Raw genomic sequence first — 7,352 nt, 5'->3', positions numbered from 1 at the left:
AACAGATTTTAATCCAATAATAATTCCGAAAATTCTTAATATTAATTCAGAATTAATTAATCAATTAATCAATAAATTAATCTTTGTAGATATAATTTATTTTCTTAATTAAATTATATGACTTAATTAATTAATAGAGAATTAATACTAATCTTGAGCAGCAACCATTCTTCTGAAAATCTTCTGAAAATCACTGAGAATTATGAATCAATTTCACCACTTCAATGTTGACACTCGATGTATTGTCTGGTTCATGAGTGACTAACTTCCGTGACATTTCTTCATGTCTTGACTTTGATACTTAATTTTCTTCAGATTAATCCTTGTAATTATCTGATACCCTGACGAGATCTCTGTCACTTGATTAAATCCACAATCTTGATTTGTATCACTGAGGCTTGATCAATTTCTTGAACTTCTTCCAGCGAATTAATTCCTCAAGTCTGTAGATGAACGTTGTTTCTGAATCCTTTGACAAATGTTACTTTGTGAGATCTCTTTGACGGTAGATCCACTATTTACTTATTACATTCTTATTTGAGTTGAGTTAAATCCTCGAATATACAAATAGGTTATGGCATATGCCTTACAATCTCCCCATATTTGTTTGTTAGAAAATAACAACAAATATCTAGAGGATAACTCAACTAACAAATAAGAAAAAGATATAAACAGAAATGCAAAGTAAATAGCAGAAATGTTATGGATTATATTTGACATTTTCCAGATTCCAAATAGATGTTCCTCTAGACTGAACATATCTTCAAGTAGTTTCATCTTCTTTTGTACAACCACATTTCTTATTGAGAAGCACATATCTCTCTTGCTTCTCCCCCTATGAGAATCAACTGATTAAAGAAGATCACCTTCGTTTACCACATCTCCCGTACAATAGGATAATGCTTTATTTTATGACAGATGGGAGAGTATTCCAGATAAGAAAGGATGCAATTCGGTTGAAGTATTATGAAGAACTGCAACATGTTTTATTTCTACTTCAAGTGAAGAACAGGTCAACAGATGGTGCTGCTAGATACTTAATATCTGATATTCAAAGGCAGAAGAAACTTTACTCTGTAAAGTCTGACAGCCCATACTATCCAAAGTACAGAGCTCACAATGGTGATTTAGTTGAGATGAAGCCCAATACCGCCAAGATCACTACTTTTCTGGGTATTAAGGGTATTGAATTAAATCTGGAGTCTGACAAAGCTTATCTGATCAGACTGGATCAGGAGATAAGGAAATCAAATATTAATGATCTCAGGGTTGCTATCTTTTAGACAGGAGAGGATACAGCTGAACTTAAAGATGCTAAAAGGAGGATGATAAATGAACTTGAATATGCAGAGAGACTCTTCTGAAGAACTATCTAAGAACAACTCCTGACATCAAAGAGATCACACACTGAAGCCAGGTCAAGGACTATAACTTAAATTTTGAAGGATATACAGGCTAAAGCTGATATCAGACTTTAAGGATGGTAAAAGCTACAAGGACTGTGAGTTGTAGTTATCTAGTCAAATTCTCATATGCATTTGTACTTAATGTTTTGACATCATCAAATATCTATTGAACTTGTATATTATGCTAATTTATAATTTGGGGGAGATTGTTAGATATATTTGTGATGTCATGTCTAATAATGATTTGTGTTTAGTTTTCAGATCTTGACTAACAGGACAAATCAGGACTTAACTATAAATCAGTACTTATACTGAAGTCAGAACTTAAGATATCAGAACTTAAGTTATCAGAACTTAAGATATCAGAAGATATTTATCAGAAGAATATCATGACTTAAGAAGACTTTCAGATAAGGAAGGCGGCTGATTGAAGGGAAAGAAGATCAAGACTAAAACAAGAAGAGATATGCATGGAGAAGAATTCTATGAAGAATAGAAAACTTGGTGGAAAAGATAACTAATTGATATATTTTGGATACAAAATTATATTCGATATCAATTAGAGATTATCTTGTAACTGTGTGGTATATAAACACAGACATAGGGTTTACACTAGAAGTGTTATCATTATCGAGAATATTATTCATTGTAACCTTAGCAGATCTTAGTGATATTGTTCATCACTGAGAGAGAACAGTTCCATTGCAACACTGTTTTATTAATAAGATTATTCTTTGTTACATACTCGTGTTCTTAATTCGATTTGATTGTATTAGACACTGTATCCAACCCCTTCTACAATGTGTGTGACCTAACACTGTAGCCAAGAATGGTCTTCCCAAGATGATGGGAATCTTCTTATCTTCCTCGAAATAAAGAATTACAAAGGCATCAGGGAAGATGAGTTTATCCAACTTAACCAAGACATCCTCCACTATTCCTCGCGAAAAACGAAGGAACGATCAGCTAGTTGTAATGACATGTATGTCGGTTTCGGATCAGGTAGACCAATATTTTTGAAGATAGATAAGGGCATCATATTGATGCTAGCTCCCAAATCACACAGCATTTGTCGAATGACAAGTTTCCAATAGTGCAAGGAATAGTGAAACTTCCAGGATCTTTAAGCTTCGGAGGCATTTTTTGTTGCAGGACATCATTGCACTCCTCCGTTAGAGCAATGGTGTCTATGTCATCGAGTTTCACTTTCCGAGATAGAATACCCTTTATAAATTCGCATATCTAGGAATCTGTTCAAGAGCTTCAGCGAAAGGTACTTTGATATGAATTTTCTTGAACACCTCTAGAAACTTAGCAAATTGCTTATCCAACTTCTGCTTCTGCAGCCTCTTAGGAAAAGGACGTGGATGATAGACCTGTTTCTACCCTGTATTACCCTCAGGAGGAGTGTGTTCCACATTTTTCTTCCTTGATTCCACCTTTGCATCCTTCTACACCACTTTTTCAGCTACAATCTCATTTTTGGATTTGGCAAAGGTGTAGATACACCTGCATTTTGGACAGAGTTTTCAGACTCTTTGTCTTGCTGAATTTGGGGGCTTGCAACCTTTCCGGATCTCAAGATGATGGCTTCCCTCTTGCCTGGATGGCTTCTGTATCACTAGGAAGCGTTCCTGATGGTCGATTAAATATGACATTAGCAATCTGCCCTATTTGGTTCTCCAGAGTCTTGATAGAAACATCCTGGCTTTGGCATATAGAGCCTGGTTTTTGCACATAAGCCGTAACTCCTCCAATTCAGATTTTTCATTCGAAGATAGGTTTACACCTCTATGAGTTTGTTGTTAAAGTTGGAGTTGTTGTATTGGTGCATATTGCGGTTGTTGAAAACCAGGAGGGGTTGAATTGCTTTGCTGCATACTGCTGATATGGTTGTTGCATCACACTCTGATTTTGCTCCAGCTGAAGTTAGGATGATTCCAGTTGTCAGGATGATAAGTGTCCGAAACTGGTTAATGCGATCTCTGAAAGTTGCTCACAAACTGAGCTGATTCACTAGTATAACGCATTGCTTCGTCACATGTAAACCTGCACACATCTCACAAACTCTGGTTATCTGAATAACTCATAGTTAGTCAGAGAATCGATCTTGATAGACAACACCTTTAGTTGAGCAGTGATAGCTGTAGCTGTATCCACTTCAAGAACTCCTGCTAACCTGTCCTGTGGTAATCTCTGGGTTGGATACTGATATTCATTAGCAACTATCAGTTCAATTAGAACATAAGCTTCCTCATAGCTCTTTTCCCATAATGTTCCACCTGATGCTGCATCGAGTATGGTTCTTGATTGTGCTCCCAAACCGTTATAAAAGCAATTGATGATCATCCAATCAGGCATTCCATGATGAGGACACTTCCTAAGCATCTCCTTGTAGCTCTCCCAAGCTACACATAGAGATTCTTTCGATTGCTGTGCAAATTAAGTAATAATGTTTCTGATTGCAGCTGTCTTCGCCATAGGGAAAAATTTAGTGAGAAATTTTTGAGCAAAATCTTCCCATGTAGCAATCAAACCAGCTGGTAGAGAGTGCAACCAACACTTATCCTTATCCTTCGAGAGAATGGGAAAAGCCTCATCTTTATAGCATCTTCAAAAACATTGTTGAACTTGAAAGTGTTGCAGATCTCGATGAAATCTCTAATGTGCATATTTGGGTCTTCCGTTGGAGAACACCCAAATTGGACTGAATTCTGTACCCATTGAATCATTTCATGCTTGATTTTAAAGGTATTAGCTGCGATCGCTGGCCTGACAATACTAGATTGAATGTCATTGATCTTGGGTTGAGAAAATCCATCAACGCTTTCGTTGGTGTTGCTGGATCTTATTGTAACGAGTACCTGAAACACAAACAAGTAAACCGTGAAAGTAAAAGAATCCGAGTCAATGAACTTTAACGACCACTGATGTCAAGCACATAAACTAAAAATCAACACTGAGTCCCCGACAACGGCGCCAAAAACTTGTTAGGGCGAAAACATGCGCTAAAATTACATGCAAGTATACGTTCGCAAGTAGTATAAGATATAAATCATATTCGTACCCATAGAGACTTTTTAGTTAACTTAAGATTTTGCACCTATGCAATAATGGTATGGCTATCGCTCAATGCTAAGACAATAACAAGTTGAGATGTTTATAACTAAGATTAAACTAACATGCAATTAACTTAGAATAAAAGTGATTGAATTAATTATATAAGACAAATATTGGATTCTAACTTCATTAAATACTTCATTCAAAGACATTTTCTTAACCTTAGCATGCAATGGTGATGAAACTAATCAGATAACACGAAACTAGTAAACGCCAACTTTTGTTGTATGAATACTGTTAGGTCACACACACACTGTAGAGGGGGTGAATACAGTGTATAGTACAATCAAATCAAACTTTAATAACTTAAGTAACAGAAACAAACTTTATTGAAACAATAAACTTTGTTACCGTATGAAACTGTTACCTCTCAGTGATGAACAAATATCACGAGAGCTGCTAGGGTTACAATGAATAATCTTCTCGAATATGATAACACTTATAGTGTAAATCATATGTCTGTGTTTATATACTACACAGTTATAAGATAATTGCTAATTGATATGGAAATAAATTCTGCTTCCTAAATATATCAATCAGATATCTTTTCTTCCAAGTATTTTTTCTTCATAGAATTCCTTCTTCATGCGTATCTCTTCTTATGTTTGTCTCGATCTTCTTTCCTTTAAACCAGCTGACTTCCTTATCTGAACGTCCTTCAGCACTTAAGTTCTGATATCCATCTTCTGATGATTATCTCCTGATAATCTAAGTACTGATATCCTTAGTCCTGATTCCAGTAAGTACTGATTTATCCGTTTAAGTAAGATCTGAAAACTAAACATAAATCACGTTAGCCATGACATTATAAATTATCTAACAATCTCCCCCAACTTGTAATTAGCATATATACAAGTTAACAGATATTTGATGATGTCAAAAACATTAAGTACAAATGCATGAGAAGACTGGATAACTACAACTTACAGCCTTAAACCTTTACCAGTCTTTAACTTCTGATAAAACTTCAGTCTGTATTCACATCAGAATTAAGCAGTTACAGATCTTGACTTGGCTTCATCTTCTGATCTCTCTGATGTCAGGAGTTGTTCTGAGATAGTTCTTCAACAAACATCTCTCAGCATATCTGAGTTCATCATCCTCCTCCTTTTAGCATCTTTAACTTCTGCATATCTTCACCAATTTGAAAGATTGCAGCCCTGAGATCATTAATTCTAGCTTTTCTTATATCCTGATCCAGTCTGATCAAATATGCCTTATCAGACTCAAGATTGAATTCCACAGCCCTGTAACCCAGAAAGGTAGTTATAATCTTAGCAGTGTTGGGCTTCATTTCAACTATATCACCCTTGTGATCTCTGTACTTTGGAAGATATGTGCTGTCAGACTTAACAGAATAAAGCCTTTTCTGTCTCTGAATCTGATTCTTCAAATAGTTTGCAGCACTTTCTGTTATTTTGTCATTCACTTGAAGTAAGAATAATACATGCTCCAGTTCTTCAAAATACTTCAATGGAATGGCATTTTCCCTTATATGATAAACCCTACCATCTGTCATGAAGTACAACAAGATGTGTTCTTTCAAGTAGGTATGGTAAACCATTTGTACAGATTCCAGTTGATTCAATCTCTCAGGAGTTGCTCCAATACCTGGTTCACTTAAGGAAGTTGGATCATTGGTAGTGTTCTGTATTCTTCTTTCATCAGCACTTCCCAATCCAGTTTTATCTCTTGCTTCCTTTCCAGTAACCACTCTTGCTTCAAAACCACTTGCAGCAGTCTTCAAAGGTTGAGTCTGTTTTGCTTTAATGAATCCTGGTAGGAGTGTCTTTGATTTATCTTCTGATATCAAGTTAACTTGAGCTATATCAGAGGTTACTTGCTTCTTTGAAATATCAGAACTTACTATCTCTTGACTCTGAACAACTTGAGCCATGTCAGAGGTTGTCTTAAAAACTTTTCTTGAAGTCAGAGCAAGATCACATCTTCATCAGTAATTTCTTCATTCACAGGAGGCACATAAACCTTGATAGGTTCACCAACTTTTTCTTTGCCCTTGGACCTTGGATCTATCTGCAGTTGTGATTTAGCCATGGTTGCTTCAGGATTTGTCCTTTCTTTTATCACAATGCCTTTGAGTTTTGGAAGTGTCTTTTTACCAGAAGCTTCAGATTTAGATTTGTTTTCTGATTTAAGTCTGGCTTCTTCTTCCATTAACTCTCCAAGTCCATTCCTGGATTTTCCTGAAGAAATAACTGTCTTGACATTTCTTCATCAAGATCTAAAAGTTCATCAGAACTTATCCTTTTACCAGTAGCAGAAGTAATTCTTTTTCCAGTCAGAACTTGTCCTGTGACTTGTGATTTCAGCTTTTCTTGATGAGAAACCTCTACCTTGACTATGACCTCTACCCATTCCAGAGTTTCCATGGTCATCTTTTTCATCATCCTTCCCCTTCAGTGTCTTATCAGTTTTGCATTTGGACTTAATTACTTTCTCCCCCTTTTTGGCATCAGCAGGTAAGAGAAGAGAGACAAGCAATTCCACTGAGGCTTGGATTTCATTAAGTTGAGATTGCTGAGAAGCTTGATTTTTCAGAATATCATCAATCTGAGCTTGTTGTTTCTCTTGAGTCTTCTCAATATAAGCAACTCTGTCAAAGGTAGGTTGGAAGAATTTTTTCTTGTCAATCTTCTGAACTTGTTCTTGCTTCATTAATTCCTGAATCTTATGTAACTCTGCATGAGTAGTTGAATGGAGACCTTGTAGATGTTTAGTACTCAATGCAGTGACTCTAAGCTGTGTTTTGAAATCATCAGTAATTAACATCTCATCAGCTTTTGTCAAGTGCTCAGCAAGATTCTT

The 7,352-nt window shown here is 35.9% G+C and overlaps 1 non-coding gene across 1 annotated transcript; it reads left to right on the top strand.

Annotated features, from left to right (window-relative positions):
• Positions 1-3,765: 3,765 nt before the first annotated feature.
• On the top strand, positions 3,766-3,872 carry LOC141723017 (small nucleolar RNA R71). Its single transcript, XR_012576011.1, has one exon. It is a non-coding gene; the product is annotated as a small nucleolar RNA R71 (small nucleolar RNA).
• The last annotated feature ends 3,480 nt before the right edge of the window (positions 3,873-7,352 follow it).

This window comes from Apium graveolens, chromosome 4, assembly GCF_009905375.1.
Source record: "Apium graveolens cultivar Ventura chromosome 4, ASM990537v1, whole genome shotgun sequence".
Taxonomy (NCBI): Eukaryota; Viridiplantae; Streptophyta; class Magnoliopsida; order Apiales; family Apiaceae; genus Apium; species Apium graveolens.
This window is presented reverse-complemented; position numbering and strand designations above follow the sequence as displayed.